This window comes from Cygnus olor, chromosome 2 (assembly GCF_009769625.2).
Source record: "Cygnus olor isolate bCygOlo1 chromosome 2, bCygOlo1.pri.v2, whole genome shotgun sequence".
Taxonomy (NCBI): domain Eukaryota; kingdom Metazoa; phylum Chordata; class Aves; order Anseriformes; family Anatidae; genus Cygnus; species Cygnus olor.
Window position 1 is genome coordinate 31,507,438 of NC_049170.1, and position 15,170 is coordinate 31,522,607.

General features: G+C 41.5%; 1 protein-coding gene across 4 annotated transcripts in view; it reads left to right on the forward strand.

The window, feature by feature from the left end:
* BZW2 (basic leucine zipper and W2 domains 2) overlaps positions 1-15,170 on the forward strand; it is a 57,827-nt gene that overhangs the window by 1,546 nt on the left and 41,111 nt on the right. The window contains exon 1 of one of the 4 annotated variants that reach the window (XM_040545866.1): positions 730-748. The exons of 2 other annotated variants lie outside the window; for them this stretch is intronic. The gene's annotated coding sequence lies outside the window, so the exon portion shown is untranslated. Of the gene's footprint in view, positions 1-729; positions 749-12,738; positions 12,758-15,170 lie in introns of those variants that run through there. One more of the 4 variants, XM_040545867.1, reaches the window with a different exon arrangement.

Consider the following 15,170-nt stretch of genomic DNA (forward strand, 5'->3'; position numbering starts at 1 on the left):
GGCTCTAGATTATAGCCGGTTCCCTCAACTTCTTTTCGTGGGGGACCAAAAACACCTCGAAGGAAACACTCCGAGGACAGAAGTGCGTTTTATACGCTAGCCCTGAAAGATGTGCCTGTTTGTGCTAGCAGAAGGCTGTCACTGGCTCAGCCATGAAGGCTGAATTTAGGGTTTAAATAGTCTTTTGTCAGTTCACTGCAGGGGGTGAATTTTACCCGCTGCGAACAAATTTTGTGATATTATAGTATGCTGATAATCTCTGTGACACTGTTAAATAACAAGAGCCTACAAGATTCCTTTCATATTCTAAAATATCCTGTCAGACATTCAATGTACAAAAATATGCACGTTGCGTTTTTTTTTTAAATGTGGCAGTGTCAGTACTGTCATCGCACCCTTGTTCACTGAGTAAATCGGCAAATTAAATTTTTCCTTGGCAGCCTCACTGGAGCTCGTTTAGTGGCTAAGGCTACAGGAGTGCTCCATCTAAAAGAGAAACAGAGTACTTTTAAAATAGTGCTTTAAAATGTTTCTTGCTCTTACCTATCAAAGGCTTCTGTGTGACCTTCAGTACAGTAGTGAGCGGACATTTCGCAATCTTCTGTTTATCCTTCCTGTATCCTGATGAGGTAACGAAGTGCTGTTGCCTCCATTTTATGTATAGAATTTGAAGCATGGGGACATCAAGTGACTCTTCCACAGTGGTGTAGGAAGTCTGTGTGCGGGCAGGGAACAGGAACCTGAAAGTGTAGGTTCTGAACTCTCGTGTCTTACCCCTTAATGCATTTTCCTTTATCTACTGTGTCATTTTTTCACATACGTTTAAGTTGTGGGTGTTGTGTAGTGATTAATAATGTAAGTGTTGGGCATTACAGAGGGAGAAGGAAATGTTTTTTAAGTTTCAGGTGATAAGTATTACATATGGGAATTTCCCGTATTTCCTCATCAGGTTATGTGTATATCTGGTGCTTTTGATTTCTGAAGCAGGCACAAATGGTGACATGTTTTCTCCCTCCAGTTTGCTGCAGTTGTGTTCATGGGAAGGTGTGATGGCTGTTGTAATGAATGCACAGGTGATTCTAAACACCTGATTTTTTTTTCTACGGCTGTCAAGAGCAAGATTGATGCAAGAAAATAACAGGGATTTTTGAAATTTAATAACGTTTGCTTTTGGTATGCAGTAAGTTTTTTGGGGACTAAATCTAGGGTAGAAGAGACTGTCCTATTTCTTGGACAATGCACTGTGAAACTCGGGTCTTTGGATGTGAAAGAGAGGAAAAAGAGATGTTGAACTGGTTTCACTGGTTTCAAGCTGTTTTCTCCTTCCCTGTCAAGTGACTATCCTTCACTTGTGTCTTGGTGGCTTGCTTGAATCGTGGTGATTGTACTCTGCTGCTCTGCTGATGGTGTCACGGCTCAAAGGTCCAGTAGCCTCTTTCTGTGCCAGTTGATCAGAAACTTGGTCAGACCTGCTACGTTTTTACCTAAGGAAAAATAAAAGAACAGGCCAAACAAGTATTTCCATGGCATACTCTCCTAGCTTCCATCCCACTGGCTCACAGCTAGGCACTTCCTGAACGCAGGGTGGTATCTTGGTGTTTACCTTTGAGCTTGATAACCTGCAGTGTTGTTGTGGGCTCTTTTTTGGAATTTAGGTAAACTTTGCATCTGCAGCATCCTGTGGTTATAACTTTCACAGCTGCATGAAAAATTATCTCCTTTTATTTGGTATTGAACCTGCTACTTAATGGCTTCTTTTGCTCTTTTTCCTCTTTTTTTTTTTAAATCCCCTGCCCTAGTTCCTCTTTTGAGAGTCAATGAAAAACTGTTCCCTGTTCATCTCTGACAGGCACCTAAAGCTTGATAGACCTGTATCATCCCCCACCATTGTCTTTCTGCCACGCTGACATTTTAAGTCTATTTAGTCATTCCTGTGTAAAAGCCATTTCATATGGTTCTCAAGTGATTTTTTTTTTTTTAAATGGATCTGCCTTCTGCATGGCCTGTGCTGTGGGGAATCTCCTTCAGTTAGAGCCGAGCCTTTGAAACAGACCTTTGCTGGATTCTGGACCTACTGACTCCAATCCTGATAGTTACATCCTGGCCAAAGGAAGGAGTGTCTAACAGGATTATTCGTTTGGATCAATTCAAGTTCACGCAAGTTCAAGTTAGTTTTTTTTTTTTTTTTTTTTTAATCGCTAGAAACATCTAATGGTTTTTCCCTCTCTAATAGCCTGTGGATAGGTTACTTTTTTTCCTCCTCCCTGTTGATTGGCAATGTATAACTCTGACTTCCTTAAGTATTTTTGTTTTATTGTAAACACTTTTCTTTTTAGATTTCTTCTGTATTTGCATCTCAAGACAGCTGCTGAATCCGTGGTCTGATCTGTCAACATTGCTAAGTCTTATTTTGAACCAAAAGTAGATTATTAAAATACCTCAAAAAAAAACCTGAAAGTAGCTACATGCAGGAGTGAATGATACGTGTTCAAATGCAATAGATACATCTTTGAATGACTGGGTTTTCCTATAGCCAGGGTGTTCACCTGAGACATGGAGAGAGATTTCCATCTGCTACCATCTTGTATTGGCTGTGAAGTGCATTTCTGAGTATACGCTTTTATTTCTGTGTATATCTTTTAATTCCAAATTGTGCAAGGGCTACCTATGTGATCTTCCCCAGGTAGTGAGGCAGTGTATAAAGAAAGATTTTTGAGGTGCTCGGGTATTGTGATGATGAGGATAATGTGAATATTTTAGGTAAATGTGCATTTGTAGTACCTGGCTAAAAGTTTCTTTTCAAAATAATCACTATTGCTTTCAGACATGTTTACCCCCTGCTCCATTAATACAATCAGCAGTAGATCTCTAATATGGCAAACAAATGACTCGATTTCGTATTCTCTTAATTGTTTCTTCTGGATGATCCTGATATAAACAACTTGGTCAGACAGTAGGTATTTTTTTGCTTTTGTTTTTATTAGGAGACTTTTAGCCATTATTATTCTCTTTGATTAAGAGAAACAAATTATTTAAAACTTGGCTTTCATGTATGTGAATTCCAGGTAGGTAGATACTTTCATTTTAGTCCAACTGTAATAGAACAAATGCATACAAGCAGCTTTTGGCTGAAAAGGACAGATGTGTTTAGTGGCTGCAGAGTAGTATGTATCAGACAGCCAGCTAAGCACCTTTGCAAGACTAAGTTCTTTCCCACTTAAGCTTTGCAACTGGTGTCTCCTACACTGATTCTGGATTACCACAGCTTCTGTAGGAATTGGTTCGCTGTGCCCATTCAGATAGGTGCTGGTAAAATAAATTAAAAATTCCAGAGATGTAAGGTTGCACAACACTGAAATACAGCTTTGTGCAGAAGGACACTGGTAAAGCTTCGATGTAGGTCCCGCTCCACCATTCTGTAGTTGTGAGCACCACACTGGGGGAAGTCCCTGGCACCTGTGTGTCAATAGCTGTTGGTGATGCAGTCTGGAGAGTCCCGAGTTATTTTCTGTCTGTGAGTATCAAAGCTTTTATCTGATGAACGGTGGAGGTAGTTGGCTTAAATATATATGGTTAGATCTAATCTGGGAGTAAATTTTTAGCATAAGACAAGATTCTTTAAGCTTTGCTTACATAATACAGTCACCTACAGATAGCGTGTATGTGTTTGCAGACCTAAGCTGACTTTAGGCAAGATGAGTAAAATTATGCATTGAATGGATATGTACTATTCAGATTGCTTTGAGAGACTTTTTCCCCCCACTTCTCAGCTTATTTTCTGTCTTCATTCCTTCTGTTCAAAGTGAAGAATTCTCATGTTTGTGTTGCACATCTGACAGTAAGCTGTTGTCTGTGCCCATCTCACTGCCCAAGCCTACAAGTAAAATAATTTCCTTTTAGTACAAAATCTGTGATAAATTTCACCTCTGAACTGCTGTGGCTCCCCTTCAAACTGTGGATTTGATTACAGGTACTGTTTTTTTTTTTTGCCACGTGATCCACTATTATTAAACATGAGCTCTCCTCAACTGTTGCTCTGTTTTCTTATTAATTTGAAATCTCAATGATCTGTTCAAAGGTAACTAAAAAACTTGAGGATCATTCAGCGGTAAAGCTGGTGTGCGAGAGGGAAATTGACAAATGGAAAAATCTATTGCTTCTCCCTGGAGAGACCAGTGTGTGAAGTGCAATGCCTGAAAACCCTTTTGAACTTGCTGTGCTGTGCTTAGATCTAACTGGAGATCTTGTAAAGAGTGCAAAAGTCAAAAGAAAACCTAGTCCAAAGTAAAAAGAGAGTCCAATGACCAGAGGAAAAGTGCAGTGGTGTGGTGCTTGTATGTAGCACATGCACCTTGAGAGCTTCCTACGTGCCATAAAGCTGAGAGCAGAATGCAGTTGAGTTTCAAGAAAAGAGTGTTTGTTGACCTTGGTTTAACTACTCTGGTCATCTGTAAAGTGTGGTTGTGTAGTGCAAACACAACCAAGGGCAGTCACGTATTTGTAAGGCATTGCTGGCAAGAGAACCTTCTGAATCGGATCCCAGTTTGTGCCATGGGGTTGGGTGGCTGCAAGGGGCAGCTCAAGTCCATCAGATTGAGACACTAGCGCATCCTTATGCACCCTGCCTAGGCAAAGGGAAAGCTGTTAAGAGGTGGGCTGGCCGTGAGTAAATACAGGAGCTGAAACCTGGGTAAAGGCCGGTATATGTGGTAGCAGCTTTATTTTCTGTTGCTTTGTCGTGTTCCCACTGTGTCTTTAGAAATGCTTTTATCACCAGGTATGTCTCAATATAGTAAAATGCTTCCTCCGTATAAAATAAATAACCTTTTTTTGAGTTGCACGTTGTGTTTTGTAAATTCCTAGAAAGCAGGAAAATATTTCCAAGAAGTGAATTAGTAGCAATTCCTACCCTGACAGAGACTCCGTAAGTGCTGTTTGTTTCTATGCTTCATAGAGCTTTTAGACCAGAAATGTGGTTTAGGAGCAGTATTTGTGTTGTTTTTTTCCTGTAGAATTTTTGAAATTAATTGAGTGTATCATACATATGTTTTTTGGAGTCCTGTGTAAGGATTTGCTCCGTGTTGAGTTATTCTTAGTGTCAGGTGCAGGCGTTCCGTGTAGAGATTGTTTGTGGTTATTGCAGACTCATAGTAGCAGACCAAGATTACTGCTTTCAGCTTCAGTAAGAAGGATGGATTATCTCTGGTGAGAATTAGAGTGGAGAACAGACAGGTCATGCAAGGAAAAATGCTAGACGCAGTCTGGGACAGAAAGGTCAGTCAGGGAAACGGGAAGGAAACATCTCCTGTGATGTCTTCAGTCCCAGTGAGCTACACCCTTCTGCTACTCCAGATGGAACAATTAAATACAGCTTTGGGGTTGCACCTCATTGTGCTGACCACTGTTTAACGTGGTTTTTTTAAGATGTGTTTTCTTTTCATGCAGAAAAAGAAGTCTAAGCAGCTCAACAGTTTGTAATTTACAGGCTTAAGCAATGCTATAATTTCAGGTTTTGTTTCCATAAATAAAATCCCCTGCTTCTCTAGAAATGATTTGAAGAGGGAAAATCCATTCAGTCCATTGAAGTTATACATTAATCATTTTTCTTTTGATAAGACACAGGATGTGAAATCTTAGCAACGTGTTATTGAGCCTTAGTAGATAGAAGGGTAGGCATTTATTTGCACTGACAATTAGAAAAACAAAGTATGTTCTTTAAATACGCAAGAAGTCAACCCTTTTAAGAAGAAGTGGAGATGGTGAGATGCTTCCCAGTCTGCACCTTTCTCTGTGCTAGCCAAGGTTGATGTGATGGGTTTGGCTAGCGTCTTGCTGCTGATTTTGTCATCATCTCTGTGCCTGTGAGGTTGCTGCTGAAACTTGTGCTGGTGGTCTCTCTCCTGCCTGCGTTGACTGTCTTATCTCAATGCATGGCGTTGTGTGACTGGGACCTACGGACCCCAAACCCTCAGTCAGTGAGCTCTATAGAAGCTCAGTGTTGTGCTGTTGAATCCCATCTTCTGTCCGAGATAATTTCATGGTTTTTTTCCCCCTCCTTTGGCAAAAGGAGGCGCCAGTCAACATGTCCGCAGGGCCTCCTGAATCCTGAAGCCCAGGGAAACGCTTGCTTCTCCTGTGCTCAGATAAGAGGATGAGGTCTTTTTTGGGTTTTGAGCTTGGCCACCTTGTTCTGTATAACTCTAATGGAAGACTTTTCCTTGAATTAGGGAAAGCATGCTCATAATTCACTTCTCCAAAGGAAATGAGGTGAGGTCTTTATATTTTCAATTTTTGTTTTAATTATGTTACAGTGTTAATAGAACCACTGGTGCGTACTGGAAAGTCAGGGTGCTCTCTTCCCAATGTGCAGTGCCATCGCTGTGTCATTTTTTTTGCATTGCTGTGTGCCTCCAAGGTCTGTCCTTACAGAGCAGGCTGCGTGGTGACTCCACTGCTAAATTGCCAAGGTGCAGTACAGTCACGTCTCTGCTGTGATGAGGTGGTGTGGTTCTTGAGCTTTCATTTATACAGCAGTCCCTTACAACTCCTCTGTGATCACAGTGGCGTGTGTAACTGAGATTCATAACCTGCATTATTTATTTATTTATTTCTGGGGGAATGCCAGTAGTAACCAGTGGTCCACAGCTCCCTGAAACCAAGTGTTTCAAGGCAAAGCATTTCATGGACAGCCTGCGTGGTGCTAGGATCAGTTCAGTGGTTGAATGCCCTCCCTTGGCTGCCTTTGTCTCCTGGGAGCAGGAAGACTTGATTCTTCTCCCCTTTCCCTTTGTTTTATGTTGTCAGTGTAAACAGTTGTTGTCCTTTGGTCAAAATACCTTTGCAGCCTGATCTGGGACGGCTCAGCAGTGCAAAATCGGCGTTATGGTGTGAGGAGGCATGGCAAGTCTTGTGCAGCTGAGGGAGAAGAAGTTGGTGCTGGGGGAACAGGCAATGTCTTCCTACTGTAGACCAAGATGTTCCCCACTTATTCTTTTTAACATCTGTTACCTTAATTTTTTTTGTCATCCCAGTATAAATTTCTCAGGTCCTATTAATAACTAGGTTATTAGATTACTGAATTACCTTAATTAGTGTTCTACCTTAATTAGCGTTCTCAACAATTGGTTAAAAAAGCTTCATATCAACATATCCACAGTCTGAAATACCAACTCTGTTTTTTCCCTCAATATTTGCAAAAGAGGAATGGCCTTGCAGCGTTGCCAAGAATAGAGGAAAAATGCCAACTATCACAAAGCCCCTGATTGAGTCTCATGTTGAATATCTGCCTTCTTTTATTTTACATTAAGAAGAATAGATTTAGATTGGCACTTCAGCCACCTTTGCATGTTATCTTCCATTAGCAAAGGACACATGCCAGGTTTTTCAGTTTCTCAACTCCACGCAGCGTATCAGACCGGGCAGGGCAATATTCAAGGTGGGATGCAAATGCGTTGGACTGCATGGGCTTTAACAGTCAGCTCATTGACTTTGAGAATTTGACTGTCTCCATGACTAAAAAGATCTACATTTGGGGATTTTTAGCAGGAGTTAACTTTTTTTTTTTATGTTAGAAGCAATTTCTCCATCTCCCCCCTCCTCACTGTGTAGTAGATGCAGTAGCTGTTAACAGTTTTTTTGGCTTTTGAAAAGCTGCTGCTTCTTTCAGAAACCATGAGGTGTAGCACCGAGGGGTATATGCCCTTTTTTCACTGAAAGTTAATGTATTTCATAGAAATCTTTTCTAGATGTATGAGAAATCCACATTCAAGCGCCCCGGGTTAACTGGTGTGACTTTTGAAGTCCTCAGGGAAACTAATCAAGCCTTCCATTGTGTTTTCTCAATTCAGGAGAAAAAAAATCCTTTAGCTGTCTCATTAATAAATCTTTTAAATTCTTAATATCTTTCATTCCTGTAAGAAATGAGTTGTAGAAATCTAATGTAGCTCTTATTGGCGCTCTTACTTCCACGTCCATTTCTGTGTATACACCTCCAGACATGCGTCCGCTGGAGCCGTAATTATGTTACCCTCAGAAGGAGGTTGCTGATGTTGGTCTTTCTGCTGCATGAACAATGATGCTGTAAACAGTAAAATAGGTTTCCCTATTAATTGTGTCAAGTACCATTGTGCTGAGCTGACATTGAGGCAGGCCAAATGACTGCAAACCGGACGCACGCTCCTCCTGCTGAAGGAAGCGAGGCTGGCTAGCGTAGGGGTGTTTTGATGCCCATTTTAGAAGCTGTTAAACCTATTCTGGTGATTTTGGGTTAGAAATAGGTAATTCCTGCACTGACTCGTGGCTTCAGAAGGTGGGTGGCTTCTCATGGTCTCACGCTTGAGCCTATTTGCCGAGCGTGTTTGTGGTAAACTGGATTTTTAACTTTAAACAATGGAAATTTATGAATCATTTAGGACAGATAAGCAATTAAGTCTACTGATTTAACTATAGAATTGAATAATACACCATTAGTAATCACGCTCTTGTTAATTTTGACTGTATAATTAAACTCTGAGGTATATTTAGCTGTCGCTGAGCTATAGACTTTCACACAGATTATAAGTTTACAGGTATGAATTGATTTTGCAGCACTGTAGAACCTGATGTAGGAAGTTGGAAATTTATGACGGAGTCTCTTTGATCTGGTTAAAAATCTAGAGCTAAAGCTGTTCACAGGAGACTCCCTTAAGATCTTACCCAGACATGGGCAAGTAGATTATTTCAGACAAACTGTTTTCTGGAAATGTTTGCTTTTCTCCGTTGTTTGTGAAGGGAGTCAAGGGTTGCGAGGTCAGACTTACAAGTCTGTTGTTGGTTATTTTTAGAGTTAGCTCAAATGCAGAAGCAGCTGTAGTGTAACCATCGCTGCCCTCATTTGGGATTTTCTTCACAATATGGTGGAGTGGGGTGGGTGTTGTGTTTGTGCTCTGGTCTGCATCGGGATGAAGTAGGTACCTCAGCTGAAGGAGCATTTTTGGCTCTTCAGTGTAAGCATAGGGTGAGCTTCATGCTGATGGCTAAGACTTGGTGCCCAGGTGAGGTGGGGCGATCCAGCAGCGTGCCAGCACAGCACTGAAAGCGCGTGGCTGGCCGCGGGTGGGAGCAGCCAGGAGCTGCCTCTTCCACCTCAGCTGCACAGACGTTGGGCTTGGTTTAGGAGAACTTCAGCATGGCATTCGTGTGATGCCAGGCTGAGTAGCGTAGGATGTGATACGGCTGGATTCATTGGTTTGTTGCTTCCCAACATTTTGGGCACGGTGTGGGGAGCCGCTCCGTGGCCAGAGCCCTGAGCTGCCTCCATGCTCTCACGATTCATAATGTGCAGCAGCCGCTGCTTCGTAGTGCTCCGTGAGGACAGTCGTGGCAGTTGATTTACTGACATCAAAATACTTGGTCCTGTTCAATATCAATTAGTAATAAATTTGACGTTTTGGCAAGTGCCATAACAGGCTATTGACTGAATAACCTGTACCAGTTAACTGCTGACTGATTTCTTCCTTGCCTGGCTACCTTGCTAACCATGGACCCAGACCTCTCATCAGGCAGTGATACCTGTGTAAAGTCCTCGCCACGTCAGTGTTTGCTGTGGTACTAATTTTGATGACAGAATACAAAGAGTTGAAGTAATGCAGGGCTTTCTTGACGCTGAATAAAGCAGCCGTGGTTATCTTCACTTGTGAATGTGTATTTAGCTCTTGTATTTCTTGTAACTTGGAGGGGAATTCACTTGTAGTAGCCCCTTCACCTACACTTGTAATGTAGGCTGACATCAGTTGTAAAAATTCAGATGTCCCAGTGCTGAGACTGGTGACATCACATGGGAACAAGCAGTAGGAAGAGTGTAACTGGAACAAAGCAGCTGGCTGCATGTAAGTATTTAACACTGGAGTGCTTCAGCTTTTGCTTTCGCAACTGAAGACAACCGGTTTAAATGTCTTCCATCTTCTCAAAAGAAGCAACGTAAAGGCCTCTTATAGGAGTAATATAACATGCAGACTCCAGTCAGTCCTCTTGTGATTTTGGTTATTTCTTCTCCTTACCTGGGCTTAACTGGTCTGCCACCCAGCTTGCAGTGCCTTTGGTATAGTGCTCCCAGGTGGAATATTCTGTCATGGGTGATTAACACCTCTCTTGTGCATTTGGGGATTTGAGAGACAGCACTTCTTGAAGTACAGAGCTAAGGAGCTATGTGGGATGCATGACGCCTGCAAGTTTCCTGACCTCAGACCAAAGCTTGACTTGTTAGGACAAATGGGCTTTTGCTCCAGAGTCTGGTCTCTGAAAATGGCCTGTAGTAGTTGGGTAGGTTTTCTTTAAAAGAAAAGGAAAAAAAATAAGTCTCTCTCTAAATCTAGATAGATGGGAGCTCTGCATTTCTCTTTCTTTCATGCACTTGTCACACTTGCAACAGTTTTCAGTTCAGGAGTTTCTGCCATCCAAGTGCTTGATAGCCCTTCTGCTAGACAGACTCTTCTTCCCTGAATTTGTCTTAAGAGCTTTAGAGTTGCTGCGCAGAGGTGAAGAAATCAGTTAATTACTTTCTGAAGTAAGACCCAGAGCTCTGATATGTTGGCTGCCAAGTCTTGGGAAGGATAGCAAGTACTGTCCCCTCTTTGCTTGTCCAGTCTCTACTACCTATTTTTTTGACCCGCAAAGGCTAATAGTTATGCAGGCACTCAGTGCCACATGTTGTTGTGTGTGTTTTTTCAGCTGCCAACTTGTTGATAGGAATTCGTATTTATTGCCATAGAATTATCTCAGCTTAGACTGAGAGAAATTGGATCAGTCACTGCCTAGAAAACAGCTGTCTGTTTTCCTGTTGAAGGTGTGTGGATGTTTAGTGCTCTCATCACCCACTTGAGCAATTTGCTCACCAAAACTACTGCATCCTGTCAGCGTGTTCAGCCAGCCAGGAGAAAGAAGCAGCAGCCACAGAGACTGCTTTTGGGATGCAGAGCGATGCAAATCAGTTACAGGCTCCTTTTCTGTCCAAGTGACTGCTGCTAACAGCATAACCGGCGTTAGTAGGTATGTTTGGGATAGCTGACATGGTGCAAAACATTGCGCGGTTCTGCTGCTGGCTCTTTGTACCATCTCTTTTTAGCCAGAAATACCAGAATTCAAGCATCTGAAAGCCCATTCATCGCCCTGAAGGTAAAGAGCCACGTGTTAACGTGGTGAACTCATTTTCCTTGTACAAGCTTTGAAGAAATAATCAGAGAATTTTAAGTTAAAACGAGGTTTACTGCATGCAGCAGTTGTCTCTTACTAAAGCCAAGGCCTTCACCACTTGCAAGTCTGTGAGAGGTGCTGACTATTAATACATCCCTCCTCCAATTACTGTATTTAGTTCATGAAATAATAAACTGTTAGCAGCTGGGAGGCAGTGCTTTCTGCAGAATCCATACTTTGTATTTAATTTTTTGAGCTTAGCCATTGTTGTTTTGAAGATAACTTAAAGGTTTTCAAATCCTGCAGGGCCGTGTCCTGGAAATACTGGTGGTCTCCTGTGCTTTTGCTGCTGCACAAAGCTTTAAGACAGCAAGAAAGATGGAACCGTCACATCTCTGATTTTATTGATGTGATTGTTGAATTGTATGAGTAGGGTTGATACTGAAAACATTACTGTCAGTGTGCATTAAAAAAGAGGAACAGGGTGGATGTGAGTAGATGATTAGTACTGTACGTGAGAAATGTGTTCTTGTACTTGCCTCCATTGCCGAGCTGTTCTTCTATTGTGTCTGACTGATTCATTGCTACGAACGAGGCTTCTCTGATAATTTTTTAGCATGCTTTCCCCTGCATACTTGTGTTTTTTGGTTTGTGAGTTCCTGGTGCACAGGAACTATATAAAGTAACTCCAGTAAATGATTTCTTCTCCGTATATTGTGAAGAGCATCTAGTACAACTTTCTCTGCCAAACAGTACTTTAATGAAGGATAGAGCAAAATTGTGGCAGTACCTTTATAATCACGTTTTTGCAGAACTTCAACTAAACCATGTTCCTTCAGCAACATCATCTCTTACAGTGATAGCTGAGATGATTGTATTTTTCCAGGATAAACAGTGCATATAATGCTCCTCTGAATTAAACAATCATTTTTTAGCATCTATGTAGTCCATTGAAAATGGTGTCTTGCATTAAAAACAGACAACAACCAAAAAAAACAAAAACCACCACCACCACTAAAAAAACCTTGTTAATTTTGGAGAAGTGTTGTGTTCCGCTTGTTTTCTAAGTTAACCTGATCCTAATCTCTGCCAATCCGTATTACCGCCTTCTTTTTCTAAGAGGTTTCTCTTCTGGCAATCCATGCAAGCTTTAATTTGATGAGTACCATCACCTTAAAATTAATATTTATTGTATATGAGTGGATCTGTAGCAATACATTGTCTCCGTTACCTTGGGGTGCTCCAGTTAGGAGCGCAGCAGTCTGAGAGAGCTCTCAGCTGAAAAGCTCCTGCTAATACCTTGCCCTTGCAGAATTATATCTAATAAATACACTTTCAGCTGCTGAAAGAAACCTTGTTACTGAAAGATAGCTTTTTGTGTGTGTCAACCCAAGTGTATGATTTCATTTGCTTGACTTGTATTTTCACCTGTCAATGATTAAGATCTTTTTTTTCTCTGTTCTTTTTGACTGCGCTGTGACTCACGCATATTTCATGTGGTTGCTGATTATGAGACACAGAAGCCCGTTGCCTCGGTGGTTCAGTTTGCAGTTCCCTGACATGGTGGAGTACATCTGGAGTGCTTCAGGTGTGGGAGGTTTCTGCCTTGTTTTTACCTCCTTATTCAGCTGAGCAGCTTCTTATGCTTCTTATATACCTTATATTCCTTTTATTCTTAAATACCTGCTTTCCTGAAATCTGTGCATTGGGCTCCGTATCTAATTCAGTCTGTGATTGTATTATAATTAGTGGATGTGAGGTGGTTTGTGGTTGTTTTTTCTTTTTGACTGTTTTTCAAGAAGCATATCCCTCTGCATTCCAGTTTAGCAGTTAGTTGATGTGATTTATGGTGCGAGTTTTAGTGAGTTTGTCTTCTCATTTTTGTCTGTGCTTCCTTAGTTGTCAGCTGGATAACTAATCACAGATTACACAGAATTCTTGGCTGCGGAGTCTTGCGTGAGCACAATTTTTTATTTTTTGTTTAACGTGGGGTAAGTTTCATTCTGTTCTGGTATTTGTTTTCTACTGGTTGAGTTCTCGCTGCAGAATGGAACAAACTCCAGTTGTTTCATCCCTTTGTTTTCTCTCTCCCATTAGACATAGTATTAAAAGACAAGTGCTTTTGTTGCAGTGGGCACTTGCTCTTTAGTGTGGAAATACACTGTCCTGTGATTTTAAAAAAAATAAAAATAAGGAAATTAAGTGCCTTCAGAGCTTCTGGAAAGCTCTTTTGGAAAAGACAAGGCATTCAGTGCTTGTAGAAAACCTTCTACAACACTGTCTTAAGATACTAAACATGATATCCACTGGTAACTAGGGCATGTTTCCAAGTATGAAATTAAAGGTTGGTAGCTAGTTGCTTCGTGCACTGTAAGATCATAAACAAAATTAATCCATAACAGAAGATGTGTTTTTCAGCAATAAATTTGTGAATTAACAGTGTTATTTTACACAGAAATATTAACAGCACGAGGTTGATAATATTTAACTTGCACATAACTGTGTGATTGCTTAATCCTTGCATGTTTCCACTGAGATCATATTTAAAATAAAACCTGTGAGGGAATTTTGAAAGGGTGAGGATATTACAAATGTTTTACTAGCTCTTTGTAATGAGTGAGATCACTGGGAGAACGGTTTCCTAAACATTATAACTGAGGGCAAAATAGCAAGATAAACCTTACAGCTTCCAGTGTTGCTCTTTCTGCTGCTGGTTGAAGTTACAGACGTTCATGTTATCAGTCACTTCTTTAAAAATAAATTATGTTTTGGGAGTAGAGGGCAAGAGCAAGAAAATGGTGATGAAATGGTACAAGTCCACCTGAATGCTTGTAGCTCAGCCGTGAGGGCACTTGCCTTTGCTGGATTTCCAGAAGTGTAATTGAAGAGGGAGAAGAGGCAGAGGAGATGTGTTTTCATAGACCTGCTCCTCTCCCACCCTCAACACTTGTGACCCTGGGAAACAGCAAACAGAACTTTTTTTATTTCCTTAATTTTGTTACGGTGTCAAAGTGAACTTTGGAAGGCTGTAGGGAGTGTCTCTGCTGCTCTTCATGTTACTGGCAACCGACGTACAGGCTCACGTGGGTAAATATGGCTTCTCTTTCATGCTGACCAAATCCGGGAAATGCTGGCACCCAAGGTGAATTTCTTGCGAAGGGTGTGAAAGCCATGTTGTAACAGAAAAGGTTTTATTGCTGCAGCTGTTGCTGCGGTTGTGAGGTGAACGCTGTGGCAAGCACAGAGGTTGAGTGATGGATGTGCTTTGCTTTTGCTGTCCTCTCACTGCGCTGATTTGCAATGAAACGGCTGCAGAAAAAGAATCGCAGCACAGGCTGAACATCACAGTGGAAAGTGGGAAGCCTGACAAGGATTTGGCAAGAACCCGTGGCTACATTACATCCACTCCATCCTGTCGTCCCCTTAAAACGCTTTGTTCCTCTGCACTGGAGATGATTTATGAGTTTTCCACCTACAGATTTTGTTCACTCATAATCTAACTGCCTGCTGCCTTCCCGGACAGCAGAGGCAGCTGCTCACTGCGTGTCGACACGTTTCCTCTCTAGCAGAAGTGCAAGGGCAGCTTTTCCTCTGTGCCACTGGAGTTGGGTAATTTGCTTTTAACATACCGCCTTGGCTTGTTGCTGAAAGACAAAAAAAAAAAAAAAAAAAGCCCCAAACCTAAACCTGACATTAGCAATGAGAATGTGAAAACACCTAATTACTTTCCTGGATAAAAGACACAATAAAACCTTTTAATGTCCTGGATATTCCACTTCTAGAGAAGCTTCATCTTGATACATGTTTTTTTCATAGAAACTCTCACCATCTATGCTTGTATTTCGTTTGACTTTGTGATGAGTACTAATGTTTTGCGCGATGTCTGAGTGAGGGAGGGGGTTGGAGATAATTTCTTCCAGCACCCGTTCCCTTGAGAGCTGTGCTCGTGGTGCCCTTGCTGCTCCCCAGCACCACCTCAATCCAGTGCCAGCAGTGTGGGG